Source organism: Balaenoptera ricei, chromosome 17, assembly GCF_028023285.1.
Source record: "Balaenoptera ricei isolate mBalRic1 chromosome 17, mBalRic1.hap2, whole genome shotgun sequence".
Taxonomy (NCBI): Eukaryota; Metazoa; Chordata; class Mammalia; order Artiodactyla; family Balaenopteridae; genus Balaenoptera; species Balaenoptera ricei.
In genome coordinates this window covers 76,719,580-76,745,085 of record NC_082655.1, presented here as the reverse complement: position 1 = coordinate 76,745,085, position 25,506 = coordinate 76,719,580, and the positions used below count along the sequence as shown (strand labels likewise).

The following is a 25,506-nucleotide window of genomic DNA, read 5'->3' as shown; positions in this document are numbered from 1 at the left end:
AGTTGCGGCAAGCGGGGGCCACTCTTCATCGCGGTGCGCAGGCCTCTCACTATCGCGGCCTCTCGTGTTGCGGAGCACAGGCTCCAGACGCGCAGGCTCAGTAGTTGTGGCTCACGGGCTCAGCTGCTCCGCGGCATGTGGGATCTTCCCAGACCAGGGCTCGAACCCGTGTCCCCTGCATTGGCAGGCAGACTCTCAACCACTGCGCCACCAGGGAAGCCCTATCTAATTTTAAAGTATCTTTTAACTCCAAGTAAATGTTTTGTAAAAGGAGCCCCATTGCATATGTATAACAGTGTGCGTGGTGTTTGTACAGCACATATAAATTACTCATGTGGCCCAGAACTAACAACTAGCTATATAGTCTACTTAGCTTATACTTAACAATTTGGCCTCTTTAGAATTTAGAGCTATGACCTAAGTTTCTGAAAAAATAGGAGGGCGGGGAGCTTTTTTTAGAAAGTTTGAACTTGATGATTTATTTTCTTTTAGATAAATGTTTCTATATTGTTAAAAACAAGACTGTAGCCCAAAATGGAGCCCCTAAATGCCAAGGCCCACGTCACCAAACCCTGACTTGACTTAATTACAGTGTGGGCTCTCCCAGAAATGGAATCTTAAACCAGTCAATCGATAATCTGATCAGCACTAATTAGGTCATCTGTCTGATAAACCCTTGCCACCCCCTAAAGGAAAGTGACCTTTGCCATAACCAACCTGCTTTTCTGCCAGTGTATCTTTCTGTTCCCACCCTCTTCTGCCTAAAAAAGTCTCAGCTTGAACAGCTACTGGGAGCTCGTTTCTATTTGCTAGATTGGCTGCTGCCCATTCATGAATTGTTCAATAAATTCAGCAAGATGTTTAAAATTTATTCATTTGAATTTTTTGTTTTTTCACACTATGAAGCAAGAGACTTTCAGAATCATTCTGGGGAGCTGCAACCTTACAACTTCCTGAGTCCTGACTAGGTGATCTCAGATGGCTTCTTAGGCTGCTCAGAGGAAAGCTACAGTAGGAAAGGTGGAAATAAGTCCATTCTGTTGAGTATATCACAACATTTCTTGCTTTTTTTGGAGATAATTACCAACTTATTAGCATGGACTTAGAGACGTCATACAATCAGCAATACAATCGTGTTTCAATTGGCTCCTGTGGACTGAAAAAAAAATGCACAACATGAGAGTTACGAGTTAAGTTTTATTTGGGGCAAAATGAGGACTATAGCCCTGGAGACAGCGTCTCAGATAGCTCTGAGGAACTGCTCCAAGGAGATGGGGGAAGGTCAGCGCTGTATAGGATTTTAGTAAAGGGCAGACGTGCAGTCCAGCACACGTGTTGCCAGAGGCTTGCTGGTAGTCACGAGGAACAGATGTCACCGTTAGTGGTTCTAGTGCTCTTCTAGATATGGGGAGATGCAAGAATTGGAGCTCATAAAATCTTCTCTTGAAAATATCTAACTATCTGAAGCCCTGTTCTGCCAGTTTTTCCCGGAGCACAGAGGTCTCACTCCTGATCTCCACCCTGAACTCCTCTCAGGGGACGTTGAAGGTCAGTAGCTGCGCTGGCTACTGACTTCATCCTTGTAGAGCCAGGTGGCAAGCGACAAGTTTTAGTTGGCGCTTCTCTTGAATGAAGTTATGTGTGTTAATTAGGCACCAACAAAAGAGGTCCATGAGATTAAAGGCAACTGCCTTTTTTCCTCCAAAAATTCTCTTCTGCCCTTTACCTTCTTGAGTGTAAACTCTCTTAGCACTGCTGTTTATTTGTGTAGATGTCAACACAGACGTATGTACAACAGTGACTTTCCTTGCTCTAACCCTGGGGATAGAAGAGTACTTAAAATGAGTGGATGTCCTTTGATTTTATGCCTCTGTGTCTGCTTTTTGGTTTGTATTTTCCTTGTCTGCATAGGGCACCTTTCAGTGTCCTTTTTAGAACATTGTTAATTGTAAAAGGTCCGACATGGTAGTTTCTGTAGTTAACATTTTTCCCGCTTTGTTTTTCATTTTTGTCCCTGTGGGAAAGGCTTGTTTCTTCTGTTGTCAACAGATTTTATCATTTTTAATCATAGGATCAAGAATGGTAGAAAGTATAAGTTTTAGTTTTCTATCAGAATTTATGTTGATTAGGAAGTAGCAACAATAAATACTACAAATACTCAGAACATCAGTAGGCTTGGAAGTGAAAGCACGAACATAGCTGATACAAGTGGGCGGTCCTGCCCCCAGCGTGGGATTTTTAACTGGGTCTGGGCTTTTGAGCACAGGAGGGCATAGGATGAAGTAACATCTTCTAGAAAGAAATGTTCATCCTTCCTACAGATCAATGTCAGATTTAACGTCCCCTGAGCTGAAGAGATCACTCTTATGAATGTAGTGAACTTATATGCAAATAAAAGTTTCATATATGCATGTTATAAATACATGATAATAACACCAAGGCTGAGAGGTGGGTTTTGTTTCCCTTGAAAACCTATTATAAATGTTTGTAATGGAAGTAAATGTTACTGTTTTTTGAGGGTTTTTAAAATTTATTTATTTTTGGCTGCATTGGGTCTTGGTTGCTGCGTGCGGGCTTTCTCTAGCTGCGGCGAGCGGGGGCTACCCTTCGTTGTGGTGCGCGGGCTTCTCACTGTGGTGGCTTCTCTTGTTGCGGAGCACGGGCTCTAGGCGCGTGGGCTTCAGTAGTCGTGGCACGTGGGCTCAGTAGTTGTGGCTCGCGGGCTCTAGAGCGCAGGCTCAGTAGTTGTGGTGCACGGGCTTAGTTGCTCTGCGGCATGTGGGATCTTCCCGGACCAGGGCTCGAACCCGTATACCCTGCATTGGCAGGCGGAGTCTTAGCCACTGCGCCACCAGGGAGGTCCCAAATGTTACTGTTTGAAACACTGTGTACAAAGGTGTTCTACGGCTATTCAAACTAATCTGACTTTCCATTCTTTAACAGGAAGCATGTGTGTGGTTCATTTGCGATAAAGATACATGTGTTGGCGATCGCTGCTTGGGTTCAGCATTTATCGAGGGCTCACTCAGAGCAGAATCCTGTGTTTGGCGGGCAGCGTGTCACTTGCGGTCAGTGTCACTCCGACCCCAGCCTGGATGTGATTTCTCCGGAGAGCCCCCCGCCCCCCAGCCCCACTCATGCTTTGGTCTAACATCCTCCCTTGTCCACAGCTCTCAGTCCCACTACCCTGTTTACTACAACGTTCGCAATACCAACATTTCCTTGTCCATTTATTTGATTTTATCCCTACATCCTAATGTTCAGGCACTCTTTCCTGTTCCCCCTGACAATTATAAAACTAAAACAATTTGGTGATGAGTCTGATGTCCTTTATCCAAGAGAAAACAATCCACGGAGTGGGGAGTACAGGGCCCTACAAGCAGTGAGGGAGGTTTGGGGGCAAGAGTGAGTTCACAGAGCTCAGAAGAGGCAACCTGGAAACAGGGCCTGACTAGCTAGGAGGCGGGGGGTTTCCTTACGAGGCTGGCAGGGCCCATTTTCTAGGGTGAGGTGAGCTCACTAAAGCTGAATTGGAGGATTGTGATTGGTGGGTGTTAGGATTCCTTGTCAGGTGTTTCCCAGAAATGCAGGCTGGATGAGGTTTAGATCTGTGGCATGGGCAAGCCCCTGGGACGGCCTCCATTATTACGTGGGTCTCCCTAAACGAATTAACTTTATCACCCCAGATTCTCAGAATGTGAGTTTGTGAGAGCAGGGTTGTTTTTAACCTACTGCTGTGTCCTTAGGGCCTAAAACAATAACCTGGACATAGGAGTCACTCAGTAAGTGGTCCATAAGTAACAAATCAGTGAATTAAGATTAGGACCCTCTGAACGTTGGAAGAATATTTGCATTTACGTTTTAAAAAGGAGATTCCAAATAGTGCCAGTAGAGTCGATACTGGTGACAGAAAACATTTGTATATTTTGTTTGGGTTTAAAGGAAGGAGAAGGAGAAAAGTGATCTAGAAGTGGTGGCCTCGACTCATCCCAAGAGTGGAAGCACCTGTATCTGTGAGCAGTGGTCCAGGCGTTTCCCCAGGTAGAACTGGGGCGAAGAGGGCTGAAGAATGTGCTCCGGAGAAGCCTGCAGGAGGTGAGATGCCTGGGACTGTCTGAAAGCCAGTAGCAGGGCCTGTGATTCTAGTTTAGAGATAAGGAAGATCACTGCTCTATAAAGACGTGGTAGAAACCCCTCAGTGGGCTCAGTTCTTTTTTATTTTTTATTTTTTGATGGTTACTTCTTTAATATGATAAAATGTATTTCAACCCAAAAGCCAGCATTTTTTAAGGACATATACTGGAAAGATGTCCACTATCACCACTATGTTTTTAATCAATTCATATTTATATTTTAATAATTAGCAATGAAAGGACTTACATTTTGGCATTCTGAGTTACAAAGGAATGGAGAAAATAACCCCCCTTAAAATGAAACTGACTAAGGTTAAAGACGTTTTGCAACTTTTTCAGGAAGGAGAATATAAATATAAACAATCCTTTTAAATGTTCTTCAAGGTGAGTTTTTCCTAGAAAAAAATAACATGGGACCATGGAAGGCCACTACTAGCTGTTGCTCGGGGCAAGTCAAAGGAACAAAGATGGCCTTGTGGCCACATCGCCAATATTTTTTCTTTTGAATTTTATTTTATTTATTTTTTTATACAGCAGGTTCTTCTTAGTTATCCATTTTATATATATTTGTGTCTATGTATCAATCCCAATCTCAGTGGGCTCTGTTCTATTTGCTTACTCTAAGTACGGTTGTTCTTATAGATTTGATCTTCATGTCAGAGTTAAAATATTGCTAGTCTTATAATAGTCTTTAATTTATTAATAGCACATAATTTATTTAAAATGTTTAGCCCTTGATATTTTATTTTTGAGTGTAATACCCCATCCTCATTTGTTACTTTAATACTGATACCCCAAAATGTGAAAGTTGATTTAATGAAATTTAATCACAATAAATTGGGAGTGTGCTAAAATATATGGCAACACTCTGGTTAACTGAAAAGCTGCAGAAACTCAGATGACACTAAAGGCCATAACCACACATTGCTTGTGCCTTTGAAATCAGACTAGTTTGTGGAGCTGTTGACTTTGGCTACGCTCTCAATTTGGCTGAACTTATAAAGAAAACTCACTAGTCATTATATATTGTTCTTGTTCTCCAGATTAACCCCATTACCCAATCTTCCACGCAAGCAAAGAAGGCAGAAATGACCTGGAGTTACAGATTTCCAAATAACCTTTATAAACAGAAAAGGATGATCTCTGCAAACATGTATGAGTTTCAATGTTCTTCTTGAAATTATTTCACAGAAAGAATGATTTTATAAAATTCTCTTAATTTTGATACTCCTGAATAGCACACTTTTAGGTAGGTTAAAATACTCAACCAGTACTTATTTAATTTGCATGTTTCTCTTTTTTAACATAAGTACAAAATCTTAAGTATTTATATTTGACATGAGAAATGGCACTAAAGCTTATAATGGTAAGTGAAGTAGGTTCTCTATGTGCAGTCCTGGAAATAAGAAATGACTTTTAACAAGGAATGGTATCCATAGGCATCTTAAACCTTTGGTTTTAGATGTAATGAAAACAGCAAAAAGGCTAGATTTGATTCCAAGTCACACCCGTGCCTCGGTGAGTGTGCGGCACCCAATTCATCTGATCTCATCTCCCCAGGTGCAAAGGACCATGGGGCGATTCACAAACTGTATTTTTTCTTCCTCTAAATTATTTTTTAAAATAAGAGGATCTCCCTTAATCTATTAATGAAAATAAAATTGTAAGAGATGTTTGCATTTCTAGAGGTTTTTATATTTTATGACAAGTTTTTGTTTTATACCTACAAATTGATCCCCTAACTCCACTTTTAAGTGGATTGTTGTCCAATCGAGGCTAAGATTTTACCTAAATAATTGCATTTAAGTGTATGCAAAAGTGTGAGTATTCAGCACTTTAAGTAATTTTCAGCATATGAAGTAATATTCTAAAGGATATTGAGCTAATATGGTAACTCTTAGTTTCGCCACCAGAAACATCCTCAGGTGAAATGTTAATTTATGATGATTTGGTAATTTTGGTTCCATTTAGCTCTTGTGTGGAGTACTCTAATGCAGTTCAATGTTTTGTTATATTTTTCCTCAATGTTTGCCGTCTTCCTAGCAATTTTGTTACATCAAGACTGATGTAACAGAAAAAGCAGACTATTTGAAAGGGTCTGACACTTTCTAAAAGAATATTATGTCTTTATTTTAAACTGGAGATATAAATATCAAATTCTTTTTTGTATTGATCTAGTACAAGAATCTAGTATTCTTATACAACTATAAGCCAGAATATCTTGAAAGAAATCCAAAAAGATTAATAAACTTAGAACTCTGAAAAGTTCTTAAAGCAGCCTTTCAAAAATCTAATGTATTAAAACATGGGGGAGCGGGGGCAGAGAGACAACGTTTGCTACAGTAGGTATCATTGCCTAGCAGCATTTAACGATATCAAAAATGCTATTGTTGATTACAATTTAACTTCTTTCACGAGGTGACTCCAATCTTAAAATTAACAGCCCAGGATGTCAGAGGAGAAAGAACTGCATTTCTTCCCACCAATGGAGAGGAGCCACATGGGGTCAAGGAGTGAGTGAAGAAAAAAAATTTTTCATATGTCATCATCTGGCAATAAATGTCTAAGGCCACAGGCCCTGTTAACCTTTACAAAGATCAAGGTGTTACTGATAGTAAAACAGAACCTTTTAGTTGCCTTTGAGAAGGTAACATTAGGACATCCGTGTGCGAGATGTTGGCTACTTATTCCTCCACCAGACGGCGTGCGGGCCCTGTAAAAGAATCTCATCATTATCTTTCCCTCAGCTGGTTGGTCTGTTGGTTTATTTACTGATGTATAGTTGCCTTAAAATATTGTATTAGTTTCAGGTGTACAACATAGTGATTTGATATTTTAATAAAATAAAGAGAGGATGAAAGTTAGTTGTTAAAATAAAAACTAGGAATTATGCCAACATCAGTATCATTTAGCACTGTTTTTTTCTGACCTTTTGCAGTATAGATAAGGAATACTTGGCTAAATATAATTAGCATCTTTAGAAATGTAACAGTGTTGAATCGTAAAAATATTGCTCGTGTCAATGTATTGGGCCTTGGGTTATTCAGTGCAAGATTGCCCATTACACGTGGCCCAGATGTCCATCACTGGTATCTTACCCACTGACCGTTCTCCCTGGAAAGCATTTAAAATGCCCCGCTAAGGTCTCAACTCTTGATAAGACACTCTCTGTTTTAATGCACTGCCATAAACTGACTTCTTAACTCTTTTCCTGTGTTAATTTTATCTGCAGTCACCAGCTCTCACCACGGTAAATTCTATTTTGATCTTTGCCTTTCCCTCTTACAAAACTGTGCGTGCACGTTCACAATCCGCAAGGCCACTAGCAGAGACGTGAGTAGCAGAATCGTAAATGAAAATGGAGAGAATTGGCATAAAGGTGGACGTCCTAAATTCCTCATCACGCCTCCACCGCAAACTCTGTGAGTCCCAATTTTCTCATCTCCAGAACCAGGAGATCAGAACACCATCCTTCAGTTCTTAATTCTGATTCTTTTCCACAAAATTAAGCACTGACCAACATAACATGCCTACAGATGTTACGATGGAAGTGAAGATGGACAAATGATGCCAAAACCGGAAACCAACAAGTAAATCCAGAGAAAATATAACGTGTTGTTTATTCTCTTCCTTTTGGATTGCTTTTCTGGGACTGTCTACTGGTAAGAGAATTTGAGAATTCTTATTAAAAACATTTTAGTCTAATAATATCTGTGGAAGCATTAAGCAACAGGTTAAAGACAGTGAAAGTTTTGCCGGCCAATACAATTTTCCTGGGCCTAATGCTTAATAGCCTTTAAAAAAAAATTGTTAGAATCTAACGGCATAGACCTGTTCAACAAAAATTATGGTTCCTTCATAGGACACTATTCAGTCTTTTGAAAAATGTCTAGTAAAATAATGATGTGAAAAAATTTACGATAAGAAAAAAGCTGTTAGAAAAGATTTGCCACGGGATTACAGTGTAGTTGAGGGGTGGAGGGGGGGCACTGCTTACCATTTCTAGCCCAAATTTTGGTCTCTCGTATTATTCCCGACTAAAAATAGCCAGAGCCCCTTGAAGAAATGGTTGACTCCAGGTTAGGGAAAGGGAAATACAAGGTGAGCCCAGGTTATCTGGGGACTAAAAGTAAAGAAGCTTTCAAAGACCAATGGGGTCATGTCGAAAGGGCCCAAAAGCCAGATTGATGTAGTTCTGACCGGCCTAATTTGACACCATTTGAGCCAAATTATCAAGATCGTAGACCTGTTTGTCTTCTATTCTACATTTTTAAAACTCTCTTCTTTGTTCCTCGCTGTTTTAAGCTTTTGCTTGATTTCATTATTTCCACTCATGATTCTTTCGACCTCTCTGTATAATAGGAGCACTCAGTGTGAAATTATCCCTTGTTATCTCTGTGCTGTTGAGTACTTTGATTACATAATTATCCACTTCTCTTAGGTCTTTGGTCACTAAAAAATTCAACAATCTGTGCCATGTTGTCACTTTGTGACTCAGTCTTCACTTAGGACAATATCTGTTTTTCTTGACTCTTCATAATCTGCTTCAGTGTTTATTTCCTAAAATAACACTCCTTCCCTCCCTCCCTTCCTCCTTCCCTCCCTCCCTTCCTCCTTCCCTCCCTCCCTTCCTGCTTCCCTCCCTCCCTCCTTCCCTTCCTTCCTTCCTTCCCTCCTCCTCTCTCCCGCTTTGCCTCTCCCTCCCCCTCTCTCTCTCTCATTAGAGATAACAGGGAGAACGCCTTTTCTCCCTGCATGTTCCTGCACTTTGGATGTCTCCACGTCTCCTGTATCTCGCTCTTCGGTGGAGTCTGAGCCAAGGTTGCCCCTGACGGGCTCTGCTGACCCCTGAGCTGCTTCCGTGCCCACCCTCCAATTCTCCAGTTCCCGCTCTGACCTCTGTCACCCTCACTTGTCAGAAACAGCTGTGCTAAGGTCTTCCTTAACCTCCTCCTTCTAAACTAAATCCAGAATCCTCATTGTGATTGTTAATGCTCAAATTTTTCAGCTGCTCGTGATTAGCATCTGATCTCACCTGTAACTATTTACATTTAACTGTCTTTCTTACTTTTCCAGTAATTTATTGAACTCTCACATTTAATTGCAGCCTACTTGTCCCTTATTTGCACATAATGAATTCTTTCCCATGTTTTCATCATATGTACTTTCCAATTCCTACAATTTCTGTAAAAAAGAACAGAAGCATTCTATTTTCTGGAGCAAATTCACCCAAGAAGACTGACTCTGTTGAAGAACCAATGTTGAAAGATAAAATGAAAATGACAATAGGGCAAAGGTCATTTGTTCCTTTTAAATCTCCTGCCTGTCTCCTTAGGGATCTGAATATACGGATCAATAAACAGAGTCACTAATATACAGACAACGAGTTTTTTAGAGCAGAAGTCAGCAGAGGTCCTCCCCACCCCCAGGGTAAGTAAGTATGCTTCCCAGCAGTTCCAGGGGTCCTTGTCACCTTCGTGTAGCCTGGTGGAATAAACATTGCCCTGGAGCCAGATCTCAGTTTAATCCCTGAGTGGCCCTGGAAAAGTGACTCAGAGCTCTCATGTCTTCATCTATACAATTAAATGCACGGTTTAATCTTAACATCTCCCAAAGGTGAGAAAATTAAAAGTTGTGTCAAGATTCCTACCTATTTGTTAACTACCCGCTTCCCAAAGAGAGAGAGAAATACAGGCAAAGAAGTACTTCTCCCAGTAGTAGCTATGGTTTCCCTTCCTTCTGAGTTCTGGAGGAAATTGGCTCTAACTTCCATTCTGTGTCCGTGAAGTCAGAATCCCTTGCCCCCAGCTCCTTGCTTCCATTTAACTAGTTGGATTTATGAACAGTCACCTGACTGCCCCTCACGTGAGGTTCCTGTCCTGTACTACATTGACACCGATGTCAAATTAGACAGTGGCTTCCTCACCCACCCAAACCTCCCAAAAAGCAAAGCTCAGCAAAAACAGAGCTCCCCACACAAGGCCTTCTTTTTTCGGCAGCTGACACTAATAAAAGGAGATCACAGGGAAAGGAGAATGAAATATTACAGCAACACAAGCAACTTCAGTCGAACACTCAACAATTCTATCTTCGAAACTCCTTTCTCCGTCATCCCTAGGGGTTTTTTCTTTGGCCACCTTGTTCCATGCTGCACCCCCAGGCTTAGGCCATCAGGCCAGCTACGTGCTCCCTGTTTGGAGGTCAGTGCTCCCTGGAACTCTAAATTCTCTCTCCAGTAAGTGGAGCCAGTTACCTCTTCTCTCTCATCCTAAGCTTAGCCCCTCAGCTGGACCTGTGGAGGTCCTCTGCAGGAAACGGTGGGCAGCTTATTCAGTCGGATTTGACTTCCTTAGAAGTTGTGAACAGCATGCTCCCCATCATTACATAATGGTTTGGGTTCTCATGAAAGTGTGGCTATAGTATCTCAGTTTATTTATTTATTTTTTAACGCCATTTACCTAGAGTTCATAGAGCTAAGAATAGAGAGCTACCTCAGCGTAAACGTAAGAAGTCAAGGCTTGACCATAAATGGTCAAGGCTACGTGCAAGTGCAGTTTGGGTTCGGTGTTCCCAAAGAGCTGTAGTGCTTAAAAAAAAAAGCCTTACTAAATACTGTTCAAGGTCTCCTGTTATCAGTAAATGGCCTTGATCTTGGCTATTGGGTTCAGAGTTGAGCAGTCTCCATCTATAACGTCCCGACTCCTGTTGATTTTGGAGGTTTTACAGTTCAGGGCCAACGCTTGCCATCTCTGAGCTTTCTAACCTACACGCAAATGCACGCTCCACCTCTACTGTGATTTCTCTGTCCTTCATAGATATAGTTATGAGTTTACCTCTTTGTGTCAACCTATTATTTATAAGCTTTGAAAAGTGTGCCACGTCAAGGTGAACCAAAACAAAGAGAAGAAAATAATTCTAAATTAATGAACACATCTCAATAGAACCAACTTTGCATCCTCCTGCTTTATTTGCGATCGGTTTTTTTTTTAATTTTTTTTAAATTAATTAATTTATTTATTTATTTTTGGCTGTGTTGGGTCTTCGTTTCTGTGCGAGGGCTTTCTCCAGTTGTGGCAAGCAGGGGCCACTCTTCATTGCGGTGCGCGGGCCTCTCACTATCGTGGCCTCTCTTGTTGCGGAGCCCAGGCTCCAGACGCGCAGGCTCAGTTATTGTGGCTCACGGGCCCAGCTGCTCCACGGCATGTGGGATCCTCCCAGACCAGGGCTCGAACCCGTGTCCCCTGCATTAGCAGGCAGATTCTCAACCACTGCGCCACCAGGGAAGCCCGAGATAGGTATTTTTAAACACTTGTAGCACCTAGTGTGTGGCCCATCTAAGATGAACCCGGTGTGAACCGGAGGCTGGCGCGTGGAGAAAGTTCTTTCTTTCTTTGCGCTTCGGTTAAGCAGCAAACAAAAACAGCATCTCCCCTGATTTCATTCAGGTGCTTGAACCAGCTTTCCAATTAAGTTTTCATAGATTAACATCATGGCAATGGGCTCACCGGATTACATGTTTGAATTTGTGTATTTCTCAAATGTCTGTGTCTCCTATGTGTTTCCACAGGAGCTGGGTGGTGTACAGAGGCAGCATGGCTTAGAGGAGAGAAAGTGACTATAACCTGAATTCTAGTCTTTATTCCCCACTTACCATCAGTGAGACCTTAGACGAATCACTTCCCTCCTGCAAAATGTTATACAACATAATAACTTTATGTTGCATCTACCATCTATTGATTTAAGGCTTCCTTGCTTTGCTCATTACTACCTGTAAAGTAGGGATTATACCTTTTAGTTGTTCTAACATTTGTTTGTCATAAGGGCTCTGTACTTTTTAAATAATCTGGAATTTGATGAAAAACAAAGTCACACTCTTGGTAGCTGTCATGATCTTATTGTCATCCCCCAAACTCCTCTCAACATATGATCATAATAATCACAAGATGACTCAGAAGCCTGCTTATTTCTCCCAAAACAGGAAATCAGTGTTGATCAGTTCTTGGAAGATTATTTCAACTTTCAAATGCTTTCAAGATTTCTTGAGGATTGTGACCATAATGGAAAGAGATAAAATATAGATGTAACATATTAGTCATTTATGCCCTTAGTTAAGTATTATTTGAAATTTCTTTGGATGAATTAACTTACATTTAGCTTAGGTTAACTCCATCCATGCTTTTCTCCCCATTTTGCTAGCTTTGTCAGAAAAGTCTGAATTTTTTTTTTCCTGTTCTAGTTTCGAACTCTAGACAAAATTCTCCAGAAGTCAGTTTGGTTTATGCATATCCAAGCTCACAGATGGACTTAACTGGTTGTACGCAGAAAGCAGGATTTCTGAGAGCAAAACTTCTTCTAACCCAGCATTTTTTAATGAGCATCACTTCTAATCAGACAAATCCCGGAGCCCACCCAGACCAAAGGGAGGGAAAATCAACCCTACTTCGCAAAGACTGGAATATCACTTTTAGTCTGCCATATTTCATTTTCCAGAAACATCCATCTCAAACATTTTTACCTAAAGTGTCATTTCAAAAGGTCAAAATGGATTCTAAGAGTGACAGAGGCAATATTTGACCTAAGATACAGAGAACTTTTTCTTTGTTTTTGAAATAAGTATACCCACATGTAATGTAATGTGTAATGATATAGCACAATGCCAATGACCTATTTGGGGGATTTATTGATATTTTCCTTGTTATATGGCTTCAGAAAATACCCACTCCAGGCTAGGATAAGTTATTTCAATAGAATTTGTGGCTAGGGAGAAGAAATCATTCTTACAAAAGCAATTAATATTAATATTTGTATTCAAAAGTAATACTGAACCCTAAAAATAATGTCTCAGGGTCTGGTAGTTGTGCTTTATCTACCTTAATAAACAAGTAACACTTGTTCTTATTTTCAATCCAGTATCTCTCAATTAACATCTGAGGACCAGCTAATAGCAGCTAATCAGCTGCTAGTGAGTACACATCGCCTGTGGTATTCAAGGCTTTGCAGATAAACTCAGCTACAAAACAAGAACCTGAGCAAAACTGCTCCACCTTTTCAGACTATAGGGCCACTTGCTTTGTCAGCTTTGGAATCAAGCCATTGACTGAGGTAACGATATCACATGAACAGACCCAGTGGATGGGAGCTTCCCAGCAGGTGTGCGTGAACAGATGACTGGAGGACAGAGAGGGCCAGCACCTGGTGAGTTGGTTGGGTCCTGGGACCATTGGAATCCCTAGACCAACGACCCCCAGCTTCAAGCAGGCCCTCCAGTTACCCCCGTGTGCCAAAATAGAATGATTTTCCATGTGTCCATGATGGGAGAAAAATAATGGATAATAAATACAAATTTTTAAGTATTTGGGGTGGAAGGTCATCTAGTCTAACATCTAGACTAATTTATCTAACAACAGCAAGGTTTCACAGCATTGATTTTACCAGCTGATTTTTTTTCTTGTGGTGGTAAGTACACATAAAATCTACCATCCTAACCATTTTTAAGTGCACAGTTCAGTAGTATTAAGGACATTCACACTGCTGTGCAGCCGATCTCCAGAACTCCTTTCATGTGACAAAACTGAAATTCTGTACCCCTTAAACAACAACAATTTCCCAATCCCCCTGCTCCAAGTCCCTGGCAACCACCGTTCTCCTTTCCATCTCTACAGATTAGACTAAGTACCTCATGTAAGTGGAGTCATACAGCATTTGTCTTTTTGTGACTGGCTTATTCACTTAGCTTAATGTCCTGAAGGTGCATGTGTGTTGTAGCAGGTGTCAGAGTTTCCTTCCTTTTCAAGACTGAATAATATCCCATTGGGTGCAGCTACCACATTTTGTTTAACCCATTGATGGTTCTGGATGTTTTTATCATTGATACAAACTTACTTGACCTTCTGGAACAAAATCAGGGTATCTAGAAGGCGTTCATTATGATCCACTTTCATTTACTATGCCTACAAATTAAATGCATCTGCTCATAAATCAGCCACAACATTTGATCTATTTGCCTTGAATGTTATGTACCCAAAATGGGGCAAAAACGATTAGAACTCTAGTCTGGGCCAAAGCACTTGTGTGTGACATTGAATGGAATACCTCTGATGCTTGGATTCATCACACGACTGTAGGCTCTTGGTTGCCAGGACTCAGCCGGAATCTCACGGAATCTAAAGAGAATCTAAGGTGTAGGAAGGGCTAAAGCTGCTGCTGTTCGGGTTCTGAGAATTTTGTCTTCCAGGACTCTTCGCGGTGAGATGTTGGCTTTTTCCATCCAGTCCAGCACTGCCTCTCATGTGAGGCCCTTCCCGTGAGAGGCGGAGTCTGTGCTCTGCCATTCTTGATGTTGAACCATCTTATTTTTCCTTCAGTACCATCTCTCTGTGGATAATGTGCTTAAATATATTGCCTACTATGTAAACTAACACAGAAAGTTCTCATTTATATCCCCAGAACACTCTGAAACCAAGGGTATTAAGCAAACCCTTGTAATAATAACTAAAACTTCTGTAAGGCTTCCTTAGGGCTATGCAGTGTTTTAGACACTCATTCACTCCTCATAGCAGCTCTATAAGGTTGGCGCTTTATTATCACCTTTTTAAAGATAAGGAAATTGAGGCACAGAGAGATCAAGATTATAAGGCAAGTAAGTAGAAGAGCGGAGAAGTGAATGCGGCATCCTGGTTCCAGAATCCAGGCTCCTGGCATCTGCGGTAGGCACCCTCTAAGATGGGCCCAATGAGCCCTGCCTTCTGGTATTCATGTCCTTGTGTGTGGGCTGAAATTTTTTTTAATTCAGATATAGGTGAAGTACAATATTATATAAGTTACATGTGTACAACATAGCGATTCCCAATTTTTAAAGGTTATACCCGATTTATAGTTACTCTAAAATATTGGCTATATTCCCTGTGCTGTAAAATACATCCTTGTAGCTTATTTATTTTATACATAATAGTTTGTATCTCTTAATCCTCTACCCCTATCTTGCCCCTCCCCCTTTCCCTCTCCCCACTGGTAGCCACTAGTTTGTTCTCTGCACCTGTGAGTCTGTTTCCTTTTTGTTATATTCACTAGTTTGTTGTGTTTTTTAGATTCCACATATAAGTGATTTCATAGAGCTCTTTCTATCTGACTTATTTCACTTAGCATAATACCCTCCAAGTCTATCTATGTTGCTGCAAATGGCAAAGTTTCCATTCTTTTTTATGGCTGAGTAGTATTCCATTGTGTGTGTGTGTGTGTGTGTGTGTGTGTGTGTGTGTGTGTATATATATATATATATGCTACATCTTCTTTATCCATTCATCTGTTGACAGACACTTAGGTTGCTTCCATACCTTGGCAATTGTAAATAATGCTGCTATGAACATTGGGGTGCATGTATCATGTTGAATTAGTGTTTTGGGGGTTTTTATGGATATATACCCAGGAGTGGAATTGCTGGGTCATATGGTAGTTTTATTTTTACTTTTTTGAGAAACCTCCACAGTGTTTTCCACAGTGGCTGCATCAATTTATATTCCCACCAACAGTGTACAAGGTTCCCTTTACTCCACGTCCTCGCCAGCATTTGTTATTTGTGGTCTTTCTGATAATGGCCATTATGACAGGTGTGAGATGATATCTCATTGTGGTTTTAATTTGCATTTCTCTGATGATTAACGATGTTGAGCATCTTTTCAGGTGCCTGTTGGCCATCTGTATGTCTTCTTTGGAAAAAAAGCCTATTGAAGTCTTCTGCCCATTTTTTAATAGCTACTTTATTTATTTATTTATTTATTTATTTTTTTTTTGGCTGTGTTGGGTCTTCGGTTCGTGCGAGGGCTTTCTCCAGTTGCGGCAAGCGGGGGCCACTCTTCATCGCGGTGCGGGGACCGCTCTTCATCGCGGTGCGCGGGCCTTTCACTATCGCGGCCCCTCCCGTTGCGGGGCACAGGCTCCAGACGCGCAGGCTCAGTAGTTGTGGCTCACGGGCCCAGCCACTCCGTGGCATGTGGGATCTTCCCAGACCAGGGCTCGAACCCATGTCCCCTGCATTAGCAGGCAGATTCTCAACCACTGCGCCACCAGGGAAGCCCCTGCCCATTTTTTAATTGAGTTGTTTGGGTTTTGATGTTGAGTTGTATGGACTGTTTATATATTTTGGATATTAACTCCTTATCGGTCATATCATTAGTAAATGTTTTCTCCCATTCAGTAGGTTGTCTTTTCTCTTTGTTGATGGTTTCCTTTGCTATGCAAAAGCTTTAAGTCTAATTAGGTCTCATTTGTTTATTTTTGCTTTTATTTCCTTTGCTTTAGGAGACAGATCCAAAAAAATATTGCTACAATTTATGTCAAAGAGTGTTCTGCCTATGTTTTCTTCTAGGAGTTTTATGGTTTCTGGTCTTACCTTTAGGTGTTTAACCCATTTTGAGTTTACTTTTGTATATGGTATGAGAAAATGTTCTAATTTCATTCTTTTACATGTAGCTTTCCAGTTTTCCCAGCACCACTTATTGAAGAGACTCGTTTCCCATTTTATATCCTTACCTCCTTTGTCATAAATTCTCCCTTCCTTCCTTCCTTCCTCCCTTCCTTTCTTCTTCATCTGTGTGTGAGTGTGTCTTTGTGTGCCTGCATATAGAAAACCCACTTGCAATCTTCTCATCTGGCACAAATACACATTCTGACCAGAAACTTTTTTCTTAGATTCCCACAAAATTATAAAATTATTTTCATCCGGGTTCAGTATCTTTTTTCCAATATTTTTCAGTTTAGCTTAGAAATACTGAGGAACTACACCCAACTTGTACATTTTATGAATAAATTTGAGCATAAGAACCTCTTTAACAAATTGGTCAATAAAAATAGAGGCCAAGCATGTATTTGATCTGTGAGTCAGCACCCTTTCTTCCTCAAGCTTTGGCCCTATCATCATGAGAGTGTTCCTTAGAATCCTCCTTTGAGGAGCCATCACAGTTTGGGACATTCAGGAAGGTCCAGATCATTTACTAATTTGTGGGTTTTGCCACGTGATATTTGTGCACAGGATTGAGACTCTCACCTCGCGAGTAGACACCTGATCGTCATCCCAACATCAGCATCTTAACTTACTTCTTTGTGGCAGGCATATTTTATGGAGGAGTTATATGTTACAGTGGTATTTGTAAATTTAGGTGGTCTTAAAAATACATCTCTAAGTGCCGAGAGGCCGCTTAATCTGTTTGTTTTTATTTTGTTTCTTCTCAGAGCTCTTTGGCTTGCATCATTTTTAGTTTGCCATCTGGTTTCGAGTTACTTCATGATTTAAAAATACTTTTTCCCTGCCCTTATTTTATATAAATGCAAAGTATTACTTAACTCTGTGTGTGTGTGTGTGTGTGTGTGTGTGTGTGTGTGCGCGCACGCGCGCGCATTTTAACCAGGCCCTATTTGGGCAAGAGTTCGGTTTTCTACGCTTACCAATCAGCCTTGCCACTGCCCTTAAACGACTTTAGATTCAAAGGCTACCTGACGTACCAAAGATACAGCGATGTTTACATCATTTCACCAGAGGTAACCAAGGCGAATACTTTGCAAACAACTATTGACCGTAGGTCCCCTGCCAAAGTTTCAAACACCATGAGACAGCATTGGAAGAGACCCAATGAGAGTTTTTAGTTTGGAGCACTGAGCCCCAAGGTTGTTTTGCAGGATTTATAATGGCACACAAAGGTTGATAAGGGCAAAAGAATTTTGATGAATTAAGCAAACAGCTTCCCAGAAACCAACCCCTTAGTGTTTTGTAAGTGAGCAGTCAGATAGAAGAGGCAACCATATTGTCCCTGAAACAGGGCCAGTGCCAAAGAGCGTTGTCTCCAGGCCTGACGGCATGATTTGGGGAAGACACCTTCACCCTTCTGGGACAGTGGCCACCCGTCTGCCACTTCATCCTCTAACATAGGCTGGAGTCTGTTCCTTCTGCGAGTAGAGGTGACACTTTAAATATCTCCCCACCCCCCAAAAAAAAGTACCATGTTATTTTAAATCCACCCTTAGGTATGTGTGGTGTTCGAATTAGATCCATCAGGGCTTCTGACATGATTGGACTAGACTCCGAACTCCTTGCGGGCAGGAACTGAGCCTTTTCATCTCTGTAAATCACCATTCCTGATGCCGTGGGTGGCGCAGGCTGAGCCCAGCAGCCCTTAACTCTTTCATGCATGAAAGATGGATACTGTGAGATGAGGAAGGGGCCACCAAAGATACGCTCACTTCATAATTTTGCTTTGCCTTGTTTTCAAGTGTCAGACTCGAATAATGTTGGGTTAGTCCAGCAGTTCAATAGGGGTCATTCTGGTTGCATGAATGCTATAGGCTCTGGGTAGTTACAATGTTTGTTATCTGTTAGCACCTAAGGGTCCCACCACCTGCATGTAAATACAAGGTACCAGGGGAGGCTGAGGCTTGGTCTGTGGTCCCTTTAGTCCTGCAATCACCTGCTTACCCAGTGGAAACGGGAGTGGGGAGGGGCCTGCATGTGTATAGGTGCTTATGCTCTGTTTCTCAGTCTTGGGCTGGAGTGAATGAAGGGGTAAGTTGACCACACAGCAACAAGGACCGGGATCAGACCAAATCCATGTTCTCACAGGAGAGCTAAGCTCCAAGCGCGAGAAAGGGCTGTTACCAGTGGTTCTCAGCCTCTGCTTTCTCATCCCAAGCAGACCAGCTGGGTCTCAGCGCTGTAAGCCTCTTTCCTCAGGAAGCAGTTGAGCAGGCGCCAGCCGCTTCCGGAATGTGCCCTCCTCGTACCTGCATCACGAACAGCTTGTCAGAGCATTCCTGAGAGAAGTTCTGGTAAATACGACTTTCCTCCCTCAATTGCATTGCAACCCTCAAGGGCTGGCTCCCAGGGCAGAGCTCAGCCAAGCCACCCCTAGTCTGACTTTGATTCTGATGAAGCTGCACACAACACGGGAGAGCAGGCTGAGGTCTAGGAAGCAAAACCTCGGATCAGCTGCTTGAGAAGTGGTCCAGGCTTTTGACGAGCAAGCTGTGGAAGGGACTGTGAGGGGTGAGTTAGCACATGGGACGGGCTGGAATTTCAAATACAAAATCTTTTCGAAAGTAAATATCAAGGAAGATCTGAAGGGAAGTAAACCAGGAAAGAAAAATAAAAATAGTGAGGCAACGTCAGTGTTAGAAAGGCTGGGCTGTGCCAGCGTTTCAGTGACTTAGCATGATGCCGATTTCTTGCTCACGGAGGCAACCTCTAGGTGGCTTTTCTCCATCATGTGCTTGTCTCTAACGCACCACCTGAGGTCACCATGGCAAGAGGAAAGAGCACCGTGGATTTTGAAGAAGGTTTTTAAAGGCCAGGCTGGGAGTGTCCTACAGCACTGTGGCCTTGTCCTGCTGGCCAGAACCCAGACGTGTGGCCCCAACCTAACTGCAAGAGAAGCAGGACTTGATAGGAAGAGGATGATGAGATGGAATTGGATGAACCCATATCATTGTCTCTGCAGCAATCCGCCCTTCTGGTCACCTCAGAACAATTCCCTTCTTCTCCTCCATGGAGCGTTCTCAGCCCCTTCCTGAAGGATTCCCCCCCGCCTGACAGAGCCATCAGTCTCTGGCAGAGACCCCATCAAGTCAGAGGTGCTTCCTCTTGATCTGGAGACCCATGAACTAAAGAGCCATGCACTTGGCTGAGGGACCAGGGCGGGGAAGGGGCAGGGCAAGGGCAAGGAAATGCTCCCGTTCAGCATGGGGAAGGGTGGTGGGACACAGACAGCGGTCACTGCTCTGGGGACATCCGGAAACTCCCCCGTGAGACGCATTGAAGACCTTCCAGCACAGGGTGAGGGGGTCCTTGGCTCGTCCTGGGTCACGCTGTTTAAGAGGGATCCCTTGGCCATGGTTCTCCGCTCACCGTGCCTGAAATGGGCGCCGGGAGGGGAGTCCTCCTTGGGGCCTGCACAGCCATCTCAGCCAGCGTCCTGTCCACGACCTTGAAGATGGGATGAAAGTGCCCTTGATGGAGCCTGTGTGTGATGGCGTCGGCATTTAGGGCCCCAAAGGCAACAGTAAAATTCATGGGGATGAGAATCGAGGCCCCTAAGTCACCCCCTAATCCACACACACACACACACACACACACACACACACACACACACAAGGAAGGGTGGTTGAGGCTGACCCGGGAGCCCTGCCCCTCTCCCCCTCCGGGTGAAAGCCCCCAGCTCTGTCCATCCCAGCCAGGGCTCCGTGGGCCCCCCCACCCCGGTCCATCTGGCCATGGGCAGCACTAGGGCCTCTCTAACTTTCTTCTTGCTTCTTCTCCTTTCTCTGCTTGTGTGAGCTGAACCACGTCCTCTCAAAATTCACACGTTGAAGCCCTAACCCCCAGTACCTCAGGTTGTGACTGTATTTGGAAATGGAGATTTTAAAGAGGTGAATAGGGTTAAATGAGGTCATGGGGTGGGGGAACCTAATCCAGTATGACTGGTTCCTTATAGGCACAGGATGTGACCACACAGAGGAAAGGCCACATGAGGACACAGAGAAGATGGCCGTCTGCAGGCCAAGGAGAGGCCTGAGGGGAAACCAGAGCTGCCCACGCCTGGATCTCGGACGTCCAGCCTCCAAGAGGTTAAGCCACCCAGTCTGTATTATTTTGTTGCAGCAGGTCTAGAAAATGAATACCCTAGTCTGTCCCATTTCTCAAATTCTTCTTTACGTCCCGTCCGCCTTCTCCCCTCCACCTCCCCACCATCAGTGACACAGCTAAATGAAAAGAAAAGAAAATGGATAAGCCTTGAGGTAAAATTAGAAATACCCTCCCAATACCCTCCTGCCTCTTGTTTTCCTCAGCTACGAGCTGAGTGAGTATCCCTAACTTGGAGACGCCGTGATTCCGAACCACCTCCTGTAAAAGCACCTCCTTCGAAAGCACTGAGATGACCCCCTCAGAATCGTCGTGTTCCATCTCCCATCCTCTTCTTGAGACATCTGTTTTCAAGGTAAATTAATACCATTTCCTAGTTGATTTGAAATATTCATCTTTCAACAGCATTTCCCCCTCTTTTCTCTTGCATTGAAAAATTATGCAGAGCAGAATGACTCATGTGATGTGATGGATTAAATTAGGTTTTGTGCATTTCTCTGGGAATTTAAGTCCCACTTCTAACATATTTTCTTCAATAAAATATGTTCAGAGTTCCAAACATTCTATTCACAAGTGCATATTTGGAACATACTGCTTATAAACTGGGACTGTCTAAACATAGTTGAACGAAAGAAGTCATAAATCTCGACTTATTTTTTGGCAATAAGCTTTTATCATTATGAGACAAGCAGCTTGACCTAATTATGATAAGAGTAGAAATCTAAGAGGTGGCTGGCATTACGGCTTCTTCCTCCCGCCTAGAAAACTGTACAACGTGTGGGTTACCTCACCAGGCCACGAGCAAAGGCCTGATTATAACCCAAAATAGGCCTAGCCCCTCAGCAGGCTGAACACCTCTGAAACTTCACTGAATAACAAAATAGAGTATTCATATGGCGCATTCAGTAAATTAATGACTGACACGGAGGACAAAAAGTTCTGTCCGATTCCCACCTGGCCTCTGCTCCACTTCTGTCTCTGATGCTGCTGGCGGGGCCCCCCGGCCCCTCTGACACCTCCACTGGATTTCAGCAAAAAGCAAACTGCCTTATCACACAGCGTGGGCCTGAGCGCAGGCCAGCTGTGTTCTCAGTTCTGTGCGTAACTCTTTCCCAATATTTTAATAGACGGGCGATCAATAGAGAGAAGCAGAAAGGTCTGCTCTCAAAGCAGCCAAATAAAGCATTTGCAGCTTGTTGGTGCCTGGGCTCAGAAAAGCAGAGACACTGGAGTACACACCACCTCCACACAAATCATTCCTTCCCTTCGTCACCATCTTCAAACGTGTGTGCTCCTACTATGTGTGAGACGCTGGCTAGGAGCTTCTGTGAGCTGTACAGTTGAGCAAAATAGAACTACTCTCCATGTGGGGCTGGCATTCCCTGGAATCACTCCCAAAAAGTGATGAAGCAAAGGTACTTATGGCCAAATTTCTGAGAAACTGCTGACTCTGCTTGATGGTCAAGTTTCCATGGCCAAAGCACTCCCAGGAGCACCTGCCCTCACTCGTCAGCAACATAGCCAGGTCCCTCACTCCCAGGGACAGCCCTTGATGACAGGCTGTGTTACCTGGAGCGCTGGATACTCAAGGGGATGCTGTCACCAAGCTCTCTGGACCTCCTCCCTAATCACATTCTCAGCGACACTCTAAGACAAACTCTGAAGAAAAATAGTTTCCTGTACATATTTCCATATATATATATATAGTTTTTAAACTATGGAAAACATTTATTAGAAAACAATGATAAAGTGATAATTGAGTGTTATGTGAGTTTATTTTCCAGGTTCATGCTTTGAGCTAATGACAGTCATCTTGAATTTTCCCAGTTTGGGGAAAGGAGAGAGCAGATCTAGTCATGGCTCTGCCATCACTTAACAATCGATGTCAATGACCTTGGGAGTGTCAGAGCCTCTAGAACTGCTGTTGGTCTGTAAGGCAAAAGGATGAAGTTAAGTTATTGCCATGGTCCTTCCTAATTTTATTACTAATTATGGAGAGAATGAGTTAAAGAAGCAGTCAGAAATAATGGTGAGATTGCCAACATGGACGTCAATTAGGTCAGTTTGGAGCACTGGGCTCTGTGTGAAGTTGGGGCAAGAATTTGACAAGCCGGCTGTACATTCAATGAGATTAGATACTGGAGACGTGCTTAGTACAGAGTAAGGACTTAAGTACGAAATGCATCGACTGAACTGACCCGCAGAAGTCACTGACTCCGCTCTCTCTGGTTTGGATGGCGGGTTCCTTAATAGTAAATGTAAATGGGTTAATTTAGTGGATGCAGTATTTGCTGTGCAAACAGGAGGTTTCAGACCCAAGCCTGCCCTGTAACTTGCTGTGCAGCCTTCTTCACAAAATCACTTCTCCTTCACCAGATGTCACTTTCTAACTAAAATGAGAGCTTAAACTGGTGACTTTGAATCATCTACGGTGCTCTATGAAGCATCAGTGCCATGGTTTTGATGTCACTTTCTAGGTTTGAGCCTCTGACTTGGTATCAACTAAGGTGGATGGAGAAGGGGCTGGTGAGTATGGTGTTGGCATTTCATCCTCTATTAATGAGACTAAGGCCTTAATCCCAACTGCCTTGGAAATGTCTCACACTGATCCTGAGAGGAACAACGTGAGATTCCACAGTTAGCAAGTCCAAGATGTTGGTGAGTGGGAGGAAGACCTTCCTGTGCAAAGGGGAGCAGAGTTTAACACTGCGATACTGTACTGGATCGTGCTTAGAGTCTGTTGCAAGGTGTGTGTGTAGGGGGGTGGCACTCAGCATCCTGGCAACCCTGGACCAGTTGAGCATGGCAGCTGCAGTGTCCTCACACTCTAGCCAGATGATGCTCCAACCCGTGGAGACATTAGGACAGAAATGACATCGTTGTTCACATGACCTATCTTCAATGACCTGAGTCAAGACAGTCTGCCACTGGGACTTGGGCAGCGTGGAGAACGCCAGCTCCAGAGTGGGGACCAAACAGCCTTGTATTGGAAGAAGATGCCATCTGGGGTTTTCAAGATGCCGTAGGACTTTCAAATCCCAATACTCTGCTACTCTGACACTTGCCAGCCCTGTCACCCTGGGTCAGAACTTACCCTGCCTGGAGTTCCCTTCCTCCCCTGTAATATAGGAGCAAGAGTACCAGGCACCTCACAGGACTCTTATGAGGATCAAGTGACATTTCACGTGTGAAGTGTGTGAGGCTGGACCTAGACCACAGTGACCCTGAATAAATTTAGCCATTAATATCTCTGTTAGGCTTATTTGATCTTTTTATTTTTTATTTATTTATTTATTTTTTAACATCTTTATTGGAGTATAATTGCTTTACAATGATGTGTTAGTTCCTGCTTTATAACAAAGTGAATCAGCTATACATATACATATATCCCCATATCTCCTCCCTCTTGTGTCTCCCTCCCGCCCTCCCTATCCCACCCCTCTAGGTGGTCACAAAGCACCGAGCTGATCTCCCTGTGCTATGCAGCTGCTTCCCACTAGCTATCTATTTTATGTTTGGTAGTGTATATATGTCCATGCCACTTTCTCACTTCATGCCAGCTGACCCTTCCCCCTCCCCTTGTCCTCAAGTCCATTCTCTATGTCTGCGTCTTTATTCCTGTCCTGCCCCTCGGTTCTTCAGAAGCTTTTTTTTTTTTTAGATTCCACATATATGTGTTAGCATATGGTATATGTTTTTCTCTTTCTGACTTGCTTCACTCTGTATGACAGACTCTAGGTCCATCTGCCACACTACAAATAACTCAATTTCGTTTCTTTTTATGGCTGAGTAATATTCCATTGTATATATGTGCCACATCTTCTTTATCCATTCATCTGTCGATGGACACTTAGGTTGCTTCCATGTTCTGGCTATTGTAAATAGAGCTGCAATGAACATTGTGGTACGTGACTCTTTTTGAATTATGGTTTTCTCAGGGTATATGCCCAATAGTGGGATTGCTGGGTCGTATAGTTCTATTTTTAGTTTTTTAAGGAAGCTCCATACTGTTCTCCATAATGGTTGTATCAATTTACTTTCCTACCAACAGTGCAAGAGGGTTCCCTTTTCTCCACACCCTCTCCAGCATTTATTGTTTGTAGATTTTTTGATGATGGCCATTCTGACTGGTGTGAGGTGATACCTCATTGTAGTTTTGATTTGCATTTCTCTAGTGATCAGTGATGTTGAGCATCCTTTCATGTGTTTGTTGGCAATCTGTATATCTTCTTTGGAGAAATGTCTATTTAGGTCTTCTGCCCATTTTTGGATTGGGTTGTTTTTTTTTTTTTTATATTGAGCTGCATGAGCTGCTTGCAAATTTTGGAGATTAATCCTTTGCCAGTTGCTTCATTTGCAAATATTTTCTCCCATTCTAAGGGCTGTCTTTTCATCTTGTTTATGGTTTCCTTGGCTGTGCAAAAGCTTTTAAGATTCATTAGGTCTCATTGGTTTATTTTTGTTTTTATTTCCATTTCTCTAGGAGGTGGGTCAAAAAGGATCTTGCTGTGATTTATGTCATAGAGTGTTCTGCCTATGTTTTCCTCTAAGAGTTTTAGAGTGTCTGGCATTACATTTAGGTCTTTAATCTATTGGGAGTTCACTTTTGTGTATGCTGTTAGGGAGTGTTCTAATTTCATTCTTTTACATGTAGCTGTCCAGTTTTCCCAGCACCACTTACTGAAGAGGCTGTCTTTTCTCCATTGTGTATTCTTGCCTCCTTTATCAAAGATAAGGTGACCATATGTG

At 42.7% G+C, this 25,506-nt stretch overlaps 1 protein-coding gene across 15 annotated transcripts in view; it reads left to right on the top strand.

Annotated features, from left to right (window-relative positions):
* The window catches only part of UBXN2B (UBX domain protein 2B), a 95,629-nt gene that overhangs the window by 31,074 nt on the left and 39,049 nt on the right, over positions 1 to 25,506 (top strand). For 11 of the 15 annotated variants that reach the window (XR_009498429.1, XR_009498417.1, XR_009498415.1 and 8 more), the window contains 10 exons: positions 2,944 to 3,068; positions 3,943 to 4,095; positions 5,177 to 5,286; positions 6,552 to 6,646; positions 7,366 to 7,555; positions 7,670 to 7,795; positions 9,469 to 9,563; positions 13,044 to 13,328; positions 20,609 to 20,741; positions 20,964 to 21,112. The gene's annotated coding sequence lies outside the window, so the exon portion shown is untranslated. Of the gene's footprint in view, positions 1 to 2,943; positions 3,069 to 3,942; positions 4,096 to 5,176; positions 5,287 to 6,551; positions 6,647 to 7,365; positions 7,556 to 7,669; positions 7,796 to 8,857; positions 8,923 to 9,468; positions 9,568 to 13,043; positions 13,329 to 18,814; positions 18,948 to 20,608; positions 20,742 to 20,963; positions 21,113 to 25,506 lie in introns of those variants that run through there. The other 4 variants (XR_009498425.1, XR_009498420.1, XR_009498424.1 and 1 more) reach the window with 4 other exon arrangements.